This window comes from Lathamus discolor, chromosome 6 (genome assembly GCF_037157495.1).
Source record: "Lathamus discolor isolate bLatDis1 chromosome 6, bLatDis1.hap1, whole genome shotgun sequence".
Classification (NCBI taxonomy): Eukaryota; Metazoa; Chordata; class Aves; order Psittaciformes; family Psittacidae; genus Lathamus; species Lathamus discolor.
Window position 1 is genome coordinate 86,793,863 of NC_088889.1, and position 14,063 is coordinate 86,807,925.

Sequence of the window (14,063 nt, forward strand, 5' to 3'; positions counted from 1 at the left end):
TGATGGTTGTTAGTAGCTTTAAAATTAATAATGCTCTGTAGAATGTTTATGCTTTCATTAATAATAAATATAACACACGCTGTGTTGTATCTAGACCAAGAAATGCAAGATGATTGCAAGGTTCCCAGGAGCTCCATGTTGACATGAGCAGGAGGTTCCCCAAATTGGGCCCGTTTGGCAGAGGGTATGGGGAAGGGCTCAGCTTGATTTCCATGAGTTTCACCTGTGTAAATCCTGAGGTGCAGGGGACAAGCAGTATCCTGTGCCCCGTCAGTCCCATGTACATTTGAAACGGCTCCATCACAGACCAAGAGTTGAATGTGGCCCCGTGATTTATTTGTAGTGTTCCTGAGGGGAAGGTCTCTGGGCTGCAGGCAGAGATGAAGAGCATGGCATAGAGTGATGGTGCAGATTATGGACGAACAATGAGTACGGACACATTTGCTGTTTGAAAAGCCTGTGGCTATTTGGGACGCAGGGGGAAGGGAGGAGAGCAATTCCTCAATTTGTCACCTCACCACTCCCAATTCAATCCCTGCTGGCTGATGTGGTTGGCACATGCAGAACAGCTCGGCTAGATGGCTCAGTGGATGATCTCCAGCTAGTGTGATAGTCTGCTCAGAGCTAGGAGGTGGGGAGCATTAAAGAAGCGGGTGGCAAAATGTCTTGCCATGATCTTCAAGGAACAATAATGAAGAGAGCTTTCTGATTTTGTCCACATTGTAGGAATTTTCCCCGCTCCCTTTTCAATTAATAACCATCAGGGGAAGAGGCTTCCCTAGCTTGTACAGGAACAACACTGAAGAAACCAGTTGCAGTCCCATTGTTGGAGAGCGTCCGGCTCCACTTGAGTTGTTTTTCCACTACTTGGGTAAATAACTTAAGACAATAAGAAGGACTGCTGAGAGGGTTGGCAATGAAATGCATCTCCTGGGAGATGGGGGCAATGTTGTTTATTGGTGGGGAGCTGCCTGTGCATGAGGGCTCGCTCTTGCAGTTATGTAGAGAGAAGGGAAACAAACGGACTCTGTTTTAGCACTGGATTCATTGCAAGGAGATATGCCAGGGATCATTAGTGCCATAGCCATCATTATCTTCTGCTCAGATTAGTTTTTTCCATTTTTCTTTTTTTTTAAGGCATAAATAATGGCTGGTTCCTGTTAGATCAGATATGGACAAAATAATAGCAGTATCACGAAGATTGAGGTCTGCAAGATTAAATTTGAAAGGGAGGAGAAATGATAGCTTTGGCCCTGCTTGCTGTTATACCAGCCGTACGGATAAATGACTGTATGCAGATAAGCAGGGCAAAAATAAAAGGGATGCTCAGAAAGACATGGCAAGAAAAATAGGAATTAATCAGCAGATTCAACCACTGTAATAATGCAGTAAACATGGAAAATTACATTATATTAGCTCCTCTGCTTCTCATTGTGTGTATTAGCCACAAAGTCATCGATAGGCAATTCTCTGTAAAGAGGCAGCGCTGCAGATATTGGAGCTTCCCTCACCCGAGGGAAGACATTTGTGATGGTAAAGGGGAAAGTTGTCCTTCAAACTGTGTAGGGAAGAAGTGACTCAAACCAAGCTGGAGAAATGCTTGAGGTCTCAGAGTTCAATATCTGCTCCTGGGAAAAGGACATTTGGTCTGTTTGCCCCTAGTGCATAGGCAGTGGTAGATGCACGATGCGCTGACGCGCGGCCTCATTGCAGTTCTGGGGTGTTCCCCTGGTGTGGGAGAAATTGGTCTGCTGCAGATTTTATTGTAATGTTTGTGTGTGTGTGTGTATATGTATATTTATATATATATTTATATATATACATATGTTTTTTACTAGTGAACTCGATTTCCACTTTGTTCAGCTTCTTGCAAAGAATGACAAGCAGCCACTGCACCCTTTTCCCTTGAGTTCAAGTAAAACCAGCATGCAACATTATCTGCAAATTAGCTTCGTCTCTTTGGCTCCCAGTTAAAGTAGGAGCTGCTTGGTCCAGGGGCCCTCCCAAAATATCCATTTAAGCTATGTAATGATTCTGACTCTCTCATGCCTAGTAGATGAAAGAAGATCTGTGATTTATTTTTAAAGCTTTGAACCCTACACATGGTCAATCGTAGGAAAAAAAGAATTAAAAAGAGAAAGTCCTGATAATACTAAGCTGGAAGAGAAGCAGCCCTACACTTCACAATAAAACCCCTTTTCTTTGCACTTTTTTATTAACAGCTCCAACTATGATCAGTGCTTAAATCTACCTGCAACACAGGATGTTGGAAAATTACCGAGAGACAGCAACATCCTCCCCGCTGCGTGGTGAGAAAGGAAAGATGCACCTTCAGGTATGGGCTGTCATACTGTTTTATCCTCTGTTCCCTGTTTGTGTTGCTCTAAACCTGCTTCTTGCATTCACTAGAAGGGGGGAAATAAGTTATTTGCAAGGGGGAGACTTCAGAAGTGAGTCTCTAAACTGTCTCAAGCCACAGATAAGCTGTGTGCCTGGGATATGCTCTGCACCCAAGCTCTATCTGCTCTGCCTGACCTGACAGAGGTGGTTAATGGTGGTGTTTTGTCCTGCATTTGCTGTTTGGTCTTAATCTGCCCCTGTGGAAGGTAATTGTCCAACTCTTCTCAATGGTAACAGGGTTAGAGCAGCGCTGGGCGCTCCTGCAGCAGGGGTGAGGAGCCTGCTCTGCTCTCCTCCTGCAGCGGCATTGGAAGGCAGAGCACATGCTCTGTAATCACCCCCTCCCTGGGTGAGGTTGAGCATCACACGTGAAATCACCACTTCCTCAGTGCGGAGTGCCATCCCAGGGAGTGCATGAAGGACTGAGCAGGATGAAGCTGCCTCTGCTGCTGCTGCTGCTCAGCCTTTTTAGTGCAGGAGCAGAGCTAGACACTCCTCCTGGGTTTTCTTAATCCAGCCTCAATCCATGCACTTCAAACAGGAGCCTTTTTTTAGGGCTGTGCTGAGCACTTGAGTCTCCCAACAAGCTGCTTTCATGCCTGTAAGGGCCAGAAACAAGCCAGAAAAAGCCAGTTTTACTTTGCTTTGAAGAGGACGGGGATTGTTTCCCCTGCGCAGAGGAGGACAGAGGGGAGCAGTGGATCCCAGGAGAGCGAAAGAGAGGGCTGGTGGCTGCCTGAATATGGGTTTTCTGACAGTTATCTGACACTTTGGGCTCAACCCTGACAAGTCACTGTCCCTGAGACACTGACCCAACGTGGCAACTGGATCATAGCCATCACATCCATCTCCCCAAGGGAATAAAAAGGGATTTCCAGCCACAGAGGCCAGTTTAAAACAAACCAGCCTTTTGCATCCTTTCCTACTATGTGAGTCCTGGGGAAAGCAAGGACCTGAGAACTGCTAAATTCTTGGCAAATGGTCACCACTGCAGTGTTGCAGATTGGGGTTTCTCATTTATCTGGGTTCGTGCGTTGCTTGTTCTGTCTCCTGAGCAAGTGGTTTGAGGCAATAATGTGAATTAGCCTATCTATCATCTCAGTGTTTATAAATGCATGCTCAATGGGACTCACTGTTTTCAGTAACACCCTTTTATTCCATGGAGTTTGTCAATCCACTTTTCGTTTCCCCATCACTGCGCTTGTGTTTGCTCCCTGCAGTGACCACTGGGGACTTGCAGTGGACAGAGTGCTCTTGCTTGGGGCTGGCTTTAGCCTTGAGGCCTTGTAGGGCATTGCAGTGTGCGAGCATTGGGGTCCCCAGTGTGTAATGTGGGCTGCAGACACTATGGTGGGGGCTGGTGTCCTGACATCTGTGCTGGAGTGTGTCCATGCTGGTGGGTAAATGGGGGCAACAAGATGTGCTGGGAGTTTGTAAGGAGATGCAGGTTTCATTGCTGGAGTAGGTCTTCGTTTCATGGGTGTGTTGGCCAGCACCAAGGTTTCCTTGTCTGTGGGAAGTGCTGGATATCTTAGAGAAGCAGCTTAGATCACGCTGCATCCATGAGGGCTCTTGGAGTGTTGTTGGGTCCTATCTGGATCTGGATTAGCTATACAGGTACTTTGATACATATTCTTCAAAGACAAAGACGAAGAGGCAAAAAGGGGGATAGGTGTTTGCGGGGGGGTGGGTGACAAAGCTGCTCTCCTGGCACTGGATAACCATTGTGCTGAGCTTTCAGCTGGTTTTCTTTCTGCCATGTCTACCTCCTCCGTGGTGCTTCACCAGCACAGGTTTCACCATGGCGAGCTCTCCCCAGAGCTCTTCTGCAGCCAGAGCTGGTTTGTGTTTTTCCTTTAGCCTCCCCTGCACTGAAACAAGCAATGCACAAGTGTCAAAGCCTGACGCCACGTGCCAAGAGGTGCTGAGAAGGTGGTGTTTGCTCCCTGCAACCTGCCATTCCCACCTTGTGTTTCCTGGGAGAGCTCTGACATCCTGCCAGGTCACGGGGGAGATGGCTTTTCGCTCCTTCCCATCCTATATGTAATCCCTCACGTTATGGCACATCCATGCATGCCTCCCTTGCACCGGGGAACCCCGTGTTAGAGCAGGAACGCATCACAGGATGCTGCACATTCAATAGCTCACTCCTCTGGAGCAAGACAAGGGCTGAGTGACGCCTTTTAATATTTCTTCTCCTAATTATCCTCTTAATTACTCAATGAAGTGCCCAATGAAACAAATCACTATAATTTCTGTTTTATTCTCTGCCTTTTGTGGTTTACTTAAGGTCCATTAAGGAGGCACTTTCTCACGAGGGAATACTTTCCAATAGATCATACTTACAAAACAGTTTTATGTTCCTGTCCTGTGTTTCATCCCCATTTTCTGTGCCAGTTTGCTAATTACTGGGGATGCTGGTGGCTGGGAAGCACTGCCTCCCTTGCTGCCCATCCCTGCTGTGGTGAAGTCAGAACACAGAGTTTGTGACATCCCCAGGACGATGAGTTTGTGACATTGCCATGGCAACGGCCCATGATGTCACTAGCAGGGATTACAACTTTGCAGAGCATCCAGGGGCAGGCAGCAGGGCTCTTCCATGGCTTTAAATAAAGAGGAATTAAAACGTGGGGAAGTCCTTAGGAATGTTTTAGATTTCCCTGTGTTTTTACCAGTTTTTGCCAGAAGGAGGAAAGCCTGATGATGGGGCTGCCACCAGCAGTCACAGAATCACTGGGTTGCTAGGGTTGGAAGGGACCTCTGGAGATCAGCTACCCCAAAACAAGGCCACCTAGAGCAGGTTACACAGGAACACGTCCGGGTGGGTTTTGAATGTCTCCAGAGAGGGATTCTCCATGACCCCCTGGTCCATCCCCTGGCCTGCAGCAAGCCTAAACTCGGGGTTTGCCTGGGGAGACTTGAGCCCTGCAGTGGCCTGTGTGAGGGATCCCATGGCCAAGGGCTGGTGCATTGGGCATCTCCCCAGCATCCCTGGGGGGCTGCGGGTGTCCTCCACCCCGTGCAGCTCCCTCTGTCTTTGCACTTCTTGGTGATACCGTGAAGCTAAAGCAAACCTGGGACCCATAAGCCCTCCTTTCAGCTTTGCCCCCATTCTGAGCTGCTGTCTCCATTGGCTTTCTTAAGTGCTTTTTGTCTAATATAGTATTAGCGTAATTAAGCTGCTGTTCATGCACAGACAGCGGGGGAGAGAGATTCATGTGCATACCTCTGTAGCAACAGGAGAGTCACGTAATAAAGACACTTTACTTTGCACCTGGGGAGGAAATCCAGCTCACACGGGCCAGTACTGCATCCTGTGCAAGCCGTTTAAACCCATGGACCCGAAACTTAAGCAGGGAAGCCACCTGATTGATATTTATGTACCTTATTTCGCCAGCAGAAGCAAATCAAGCAGGCGGAAGAATCAATCTCTTTAGTTTAGCTTTTCTAAGGTAGGAATAAAAACGATATTTCAAAGGCCGGCGTGTCTCAGCTGAGCGGTGGTGGGGAAAAGCGGGCGCCGCGGAACATACTGTCCTGTCTCCCGGTTTCTCAGATCATAACTTCTAAGCTGGTTTCAATAGAAATAAATGTTCAGTAGTTCCAGTGGTGGCCTTTGGAAACGGAGCTAATGGAACAAGGCAGAAAAATTGTTACAGCATTTTGACAGGCGCCTAAATATTTAATGCTGTGCACGGCACAGCCCAGTTGTGCACCCCTAGGAAGCAGTGCCCTTCCTTAGGGAGAGATGGAGGTCTCCTGTGGATGGGGGGAATTAGGCAAACGCTGTTTGAGCTGTGCTTTAGTAAACAAGCCAAGGGTGGCTGCAGCAGGCAAAGGGCTTGGTGGCATTTCCTGCACCAGAGACCTGGGGAGGAAGAGGAGGATGGCCAGTTCTTGGAGAGACCTGGCAGAGAATGTGTAACGGTACCCTGAGCCAAGACAGGGGAGGTGAAGAGGCTGCAGTGATTAAATAGGATCTACTGAAATCCTTCCAAAGCAGGCTTAGGAATTAAGAGCCATCAATGTCACATTGAGGGTCACTCGCTGCAGGACACCTCTGGCCTGGTGTCTGGCGTCCTGCTGTGCTTCTGTTTGGCTTCATCTGAGTGTAAGGAAAGGCATCCTTTGTTTTGGAGCCCACCCAGCCATTCCTCTCTGCTACAGAGCATCAAATCTCAGCAAGGAGAACCTCTGAAAAGGAAACTTGTCTGGAGGGGAAGGATTGGACTGTGCATGCTGAGATCTGCTTTGGATTCGGCTTTCATTAGGAAGTTAACAACAGGGGAGGGTGGTGGGGAAAGAAGAACATATTGGCTGGGTTCACATCGTCTTTGTGCAGCCACTGTCTGTATTTGCAGGCTGCGGGTGCTGGCTGTGCTCTGCCTTCCCCAGGGGCTGGGTCCCCTATCCAGCTCACCGCGTGTTTCATTCAGAGGACTCACGGCCTTGAGTGATGCTCCAGCAGCATGCCTGTGCCGTGGCAGCCTGTGCACACGTGCAATACTCTGGTCTTGGGTAATGTCCCCTTTGACACCAGCATGGTAATGTTGGTGGGGTCAGCCAGAGCCCACTGTGAAACCTGCAGGCATTCCCTGCCTGGGAGCAAGCTTCTAATGGGGCTTGGCTGCTTTGGTCATACTGACCCACACCAGCGGGGTACGCTGATTCATCTGCTACCATGGAGCAGAAAGCCACTGGTGCCACATAAACGTGCATCCCTATTAGCAGTGTGAAGCAGGACCGGCTTTCCCAGGCATGCACAGGCAGTAAGCAGAGTCCTGGAGCTACTGGCCTGAGTGATAACCTCAGTCTGACCTGGGACTCCTATCTGGGGAGGGATTTCTTCTTTCTTCCCTCCCCTCTGCCTCCAGGAGGAACTGGTCACAGCAGGGAGACTTTCACACATCATTAGAGCCAAGTGTCCAGCTCCACACAGCCATCAACCCCAGTCATAGTGATTTAAAAGGCAGTGCTTCCTTTAATCCTCCAGGGATGCTCACATGGGAGAAGCAGGGGGATGGAGTGATAGGTTATGGTGCTGAGACCCACTGCATTAAAAAGCAATGGCTCCTCACCTGTGCATCAGCCTCGGAGCAGACCTGGTCTGTCTCTTCTCATTTTTCTTCATGGATGATTGAAGGTGGCCATGGGTCTGTCTGTGTCTGCATGAGCAGGGCCCACAGAAGAGCTGCTGTCTACAGGTGAGGCCTTGAGAGGTCATGTATAAAATTGTTCACAAGCAGGAGAAAGCCTCAGCATCAGCATTTCTGTCTCACAAGGTGGAAACATCTGTCTGCACAAGGACCTGAGTGCTGGAGGTGCCTGAGAGAACTGCGGATGCTGCATCAACCTGCAGCTTCACAAACCCCCTTGGAATGAACATGAAATCTCAGAGCTGTGCTTCACCTCTTGCTGTCCCAGCCAGCAGCCCTGACCTCAGCTGTAAAAGTGCATCTGGGCTTCATGAAGTGATGCAGCTCTATGGGCAAGCACCACGAGACATACAGGCATAATGTTGTTCATGTCTAAACCTGATGACCTGCGTACCTGCAATGCCATGTACACACAGCACCGTGATGTGCATGCTGTGCTTTCCCCTGTGTGCCACCACCTGACCTTCTCTTGGCCTTCTCCCAAGGCTTGCCATGTGGATACGGGAAGGACAAACACATGAGAACCATCAGAGAGCTACCAAAACACCTGACTGCAGGAGGATCTATGTCCTTCCCAAATGCTCTGGCATTCGCAGAGGTGCTTCCACAGTGTCCATATCTCGGAGTTTCCAATGCTTATGATTTGTCCAAGGGCAGCTTTGCAGGATGTCAATGTATTCATCAAAATTCCTTGGGATGGGCTTCAAGTTTTAATTGAAGGAACTTGTTGGAGAGGTTTTTTTTTCTTTCTCCCCCCTGGGGATGCTAGATACTTTCTTTTAAGAAAGCAAATGGTTTGTCAAGGAAAAAAAATGCCTGCCCCTATGTTTTTACCACTCTATTCCATCTTTTTGGCTAACATGATTTCTAAGACAACCCTGTGAGCCACTCCACGAAGCTCAGCAGCCTTGTCTCGCATCATCCTCTGAGAGAGCAGCACTACCAAGACTGGCCAAGGCAACGTGCATGCACAGCACAGCCAGGATCCACGCACGCAAGGACATCTACAGCCCTGCATGGATAACCAAGTGGCGCTGCAGATAAGGTCGGTGATTTGCAGACACAGTTCTGCCTACCCTAACGCAGTGGCAATGCAGGCAAAGGCTGCTGTTGTATTCCAAAAATCAGAAAACTTGTGCATGTAAAGCAATCAGGTTGGGGTTCTGCCCTTACTGCTGCTAATCAAGGACTGATAGGACTGAAGGCGATGGTGTAAGAGACAGCCATGACATCCTTCTGGACTTTTATTTGACCTCTGCCTTTCACAGTCTTCCCTTTTGTACTTGCTCATTGATTTTAAAGGCAAGTCTTTGAGGCGACAAAATGTTGCTTAACCAGACGTTTTTTGGCACAAACATTTGCCTTTTGGAGCTGCTCTCATCTGTTGGGTAAACATGAAATTATCTTCTTTGACTGGAACTGATCCTCTGGAGCCATGTTATTCCACTGGGGAGAGGTATTTTCACCGATTTTCAATGTGGATTATTTTTGTGACTGACTGTAATAGTTTCTTTGGTGTATTAGGGCTTATTATGTCAGGATTTATTTAGGCATGAAGTGATTTGACATGCTGTAGTCCTGTAACATTCTTTTGCGTGCTGAAATCCACGAGGCACGACGATCCAAGATCTGCAGGCACAATGGAAACAACCTCTCTGCAGCCGGACCCATCTCCCAAGGTCAGCTTTCCCCAGTTGTTTTGTAACTGCTAAAGGAGCAAATTTAAGGGAGCAAAATTCCTGCAAAAAACAGGTAAAAACTCATCTAAGTGAAAAAAAAACCCTATATAGAAAAACCTTCTAGAAAGAGAAGAGGACCATAAAGGAGAGAATACACCTTCAGAGGAGCAGAACAGGCACCGAAAACTCCCTGGCATCAGCAGAGGGGTTAGTAGCAGAAAATGCAAGTGAGGATTAAATGCGGATTATACCGCAGCGATGCTGAAACATCATCAGTGCTGAGACATCTAACAAAGGGCTTTATTTCCTTAGCAGTTGAACTGCTGGACCAAAAGTAGTCCTGGGCATCACTCTTCAGGTGTTACTTGTGACGAGACAATGAGTATGTTAGCTAAAGCAGCGTGTTGTGGCATACGGTGATGCAAACTGGTCGACCTGCTTTTCAAAGCTACATGTTATATGGACTTTTGGCAACCAGTCCTCCATCAAACACTCCTCATGCTCCACCACATACCAGAAGAAAAGGTTCACTTAAAACCTTTCAGTGCTGTTCGTGTCATGTAGAAATGAATAGGTAACACTGGTGTTAAACTGGTTGCTGTTATAGTTCCATTGACATCATTAAAATCATCCAGGACCTATGGTTTATGGTGCTCCTGTCTTGCTGGGATTGAGAAAGAATCAGGGCTTTTTTGGTTTTGCGATCTCAGCTGAACAGGGCAAGCACCAATTCCGATCAAACTTTGATCTGTAGAGGTGGGTGAGAGGGATGGATTGACTAGCTCGCATTTACTGAGGTATTGGAGGCATGGAAATGAGAACCTTACTTGCCTCCATATCCTGCCATGCTCAACAAAGGTCAATGGGCATCTGACTTCCTCAGCCTTAAGTCTGGATCATGCTCTGCTTAGGCAAAAGGTGGCATTTGCAGCCTGCTGAGCAGACTCGTCCAGTTACCTTCACAAGCTGAGACCTTGCAGGGGTGCATGTGGGAAGGGGATGAACCCTCTGCACCACAACACAGCAAGCAAGGCAGCTCTTGCACCCTGTGTGCGGCAACAGGGTTGTCGTGGTTTAAACCAATCCACACAGCTCATTCACTCACTCCCCCCACCCCTTTCTTTTCTCCCTCTTTCTTTCCTCCCCCCCCCAGTCCCCATCCCTGCTCCCGGAGGGATGGGGAGGAGAGTTGAGAGATTGTAACTCCCACGGGTTGAGATAAGAACAGCCCAGTAACTAAGGTATAACACAAATCACTGCTGCTACCACCAATGATAATATTGATAAGAGAAAATAACAAGAGAAGAGAATACGATACCACCGCCGAATGAGTTCGACCCCCCACGAAGAGAGACCCTGCCTTTCCGGGTAACTCCCAGTTCCCTCCCTGGGCATGACGTACTGTGGTATGGAATACCTCTTTGGCTAGCTTGGGTCAGGTGTCCTGTCTCTGCTTCCTGCTGGCCTCCCCTCATCCCCGGCAGAGCATGAGGCTCAGAAACTCCTTGGCCAGAATAAACATTACTTAGCAACAACTAGAAACAATCGGTGTTATCAGCGCTGTTCCCAGGCTGGAAGTCAAAACACAGAGCTTGCACCAGTTACTAGGGAGGATTAAAACGGCTCCTGGTAAACCCAGGACAAGGGTGTCCATACACCCCCCGGCAAGAGCCCTGGGGTTGGGAGGAGCAGCGGGCTGTCTGTCCATCTCCATCCTCTCCCACCTCACAAGCCCGAGTTAGCCTCAGCTTCTTTTGGCAGCCCAATTCCCTGCTCCAGCAAGCACTGGGCTGGCTGAGAGGCGGCAGGGAGAGGAACACTCTGTTCAGCAGCTGCACATTCCATTAATTTAATGAGGATTTTGTCTTTTTTTTTTTTTTTTTATAATTTTTTCCATTTTTTTTTACAAGGCAGATGGTAAAATAGCTATTTTCTGTTGTCTAATAAATACCATCAGCAAGGCAGAAAATGTGCAATCTCGCCAAGTCTTTTCTCATTCCTTGCCCTCCTGTACCGCTGCGTTTCCCTCTCCTCTGTTGGCAGCCGGTGGAGCTGGGTGGTGGGATTGGGAGGGAGAGCTGGGACACCAAAGGCAAGCCCAAAATTGCTGGTGGGACCTGTGCAATGTAACAGCATCTTCCCTGGATTGGGTAGAGCCTTTGTGTCCTGCTGGGAAAGCTGAGCTCTGGCAGCCTTCGCTGATCCAATTCTCACTTCATCTGATTGCAGTAATAACAACTCACTCAAATTTCCTGCCTCAACCTGAAATCTTCCAACTCTGCAATGCAAATAATATAATGTGTGATGAGGAGCCCGATGACGGGGATAATAATAATAATAGTGATGATGCCTTTATTCAATGAATGAGTGAATCAAGCAAGCAAAAATAAATGGTATTCAGAGCCTGAAAATCAATAGGAAGAGAAATCAGGAGGAAATGCAGGGGAACTTGCATCTCTGAAGGAGCGCTGGCCTTAGGAATAGCATGAAGGAAAGATAAGCCAAGCCTTTTTGGGCTGGGCACTCATTGTTAGCCTGTGTTGCTCCTGGGCTTGCTCCTTTCCTGTCATTATATCGTGTTTGCGAGCTCATCTCTGCTCTGTGCCTGATCCCAGCTTCTCTGTGATCTCTTTGCCCCCCTTGATTTACGGCTGTTGTGGGCTCTCGGAATGTGTCTAAGCAGTTGGCAGGCTACAGACCTGACCTGGGTTTGGGTAATAACTTGTCTTTTGTGCCATGCCCAGGAGGTTGGCCATAAAAAAGCTCCAGACATCAATTTTCCTCTCTACCGGGATGGAATTGCAAAATGATGAGTTGGTCTTTGCCCTCATTTATCTCTTCTTTCCTTTCTCCTCCTCTTTTTATCTTTCTCTTTTCTCCTTACCCTACTGCTCATTGCTCACTTCTTCACTCCCCTTCCACTATCTCCTCCATCATTTATTAGCCTCCCTCCCCTCTGCACATCACTGCTGCTTCTCTTTCCCCCTCCTGCCCTTTTCTGCCTCATTTTTCCTATGTGTTTCTTTCCCATCTCAAAACTTCCATGCTTTTTCTTGCTGTGCATAGCAGTTTGATATCTATATCCATAATAGCCTGTTAATACAGTAATTCTACAAGATACCCTTTAAAAACCTAAAGCCTTGGCAGGCAGTAAAACTCACCTTTTAACTTGGCTTCCTCTTTATCAGGGATTCATTTCAGAGAGGATTTCCATGTGCACAGCTCTGCCACTGTTAGTAAAAAAAGGATTAATTCCTGCAACAGGTGAATATGTTCCACAGCTCTGGTGAGCAGAATATAGTCCCCTCTTCCTGCTGGTACATTGGGGATTTAATCACCTAACATGGTGCTTCTCTTTGTGGAGCTTGTGTTTAAAGGTTTGGGCTACATCCCTGTACCTGTTATGCAGAGACCTCCGGGGGAATGGCCTCTTTTACCCCTGGGGTATTCCCACAGAACCTTTGCTTTATCCAAGGGATTTTTCCTCTCTATGAAGAGATGAACTGTAGCAAGTTTGGAGCTGGCATCATGTTCTTTCAGGTGGTAATGGCATGGGTTCAGGGTGCTCCTCCCCAGCATCACCAGCATTATCCCTGCCCTGAGCATCTCAAATGCTTGGACCTAGCTGAAGCTTCCTATGCCTCCTGCCTGTCTCCCTAAGTAGTGCTTGCTCAGAGGAGGGTCTGGCACAGTGTCCTTTCTCTGAGTTCTCAGAGCAGAATCTTCTACAAGCCTAAAGAAAAAGGACAAGCTTCTCCTGCCCTTACCTCTTTTGATGGTGTCTGCAGCTTTGTGTTGTATTTGAATCTTTGCAAATCTCTTAGTGGATAAAATATGCAGAAGAGAAATTGAATCTGACTTGCAACAGTACTGAGAGGCACTTGAGGCACCTGGGAAATTGAATCTTTCCCTCCTTTTGCTCCAACACCTCCAACAGGATCTGCCATGATCAGTAGGGAAATAGCAGTGTCCTGAAGTCCTCTCCATCTCCAGTGCCATATGGGTCTGGGAATTGGAGGGATGAAGAAACCAGGATATTGTCCTGTATTGCAGATACTGCAGAAGGACTGATCTCTTTGTGGCTCCCCCTTTCACCCAGTCTCCCTGTTGGTCCCTAGACATGGGTAGAACAGGCAGCATTGGATGCGGTGCGTGGTTTCCCTGCGTAAACAGCTGAGGTCGTGGTGTGTTGGGGGCACATTGAGTGTGATGGCAACAGGCAGTGAGCAGCCCTTGGAGCCGACAGCAGGCAACAAGCAACTGACTGCCAGTTCCTGGTTTGTGGTTGCCAGCTAATCCCAGCATGGATACCCCGTTTCACCATCTCTAGGGGGTTACTGAGCCATGAGGCAGGAGATGGCACTGAGTGGGGAGACGTGACTTGCAAATCTTTCTGCCAGGCTGGTTTCTGGACAGCACAAGTCTGGAATACTTTCCCTTGCTGGGCTGCCAACTTTAGAGGCAGGAGATGAGGTAGGAGATAATGTGGCACATCTAGTGCCAGGTATTCCAGAATGTCTAAGTACATTGCAAGCAGGCAGCTACAGGGCAGCATTGCTCTTTCCATTTCACACGCAAGAAGGCCCTTGAAAAGTGGTGAAGTTCCCTGCCAAATCGCGCCGGGGACCATCATCTCCATTTTATATTTACAGAACTTTGGGACAATTCCTCCCTGTGCTCCACTGGCAAAAGAGTAGAAATCATTCATCTTCTCTAAGAGTAAAGAGCCTGATTTAACAGAGATTCTACTCTGGAGTAGGTAAACCTCAAAAAATGGTATTTTTCAAGAGCAAAAGCTGCCCAGCTCCACATGAGACAGGGTCTTCAG

General features: G+C 48.0%; 1 protein-coding gene across 5 annotated transcripts in view; it reads left to right on the top strand.

Annotated features, from left to right (window-relative positions):
* Positions 1 to 14,063, top strand: part of ELFN1 (extracellular leucine rich repeat and fibronectin type III domain containing 1) — a 107,254-nt gene that overhangs the window by 19,907 nt on the left and 73,284 nt on the right. For all 5 annotated transcript variants that reach the window (XR_010614116.1, XM_065686523.1, XM_065686520.1 and 2 more), the window contains exon 2: positions 2,223 to 2,335. The gene's annotated coding sequence lies outside the window, so the exon portion shown is untranslated. The remainder of the gene's footprint in view (positions 1 to 2,222; positions 2,336 to 14,063) is intronic.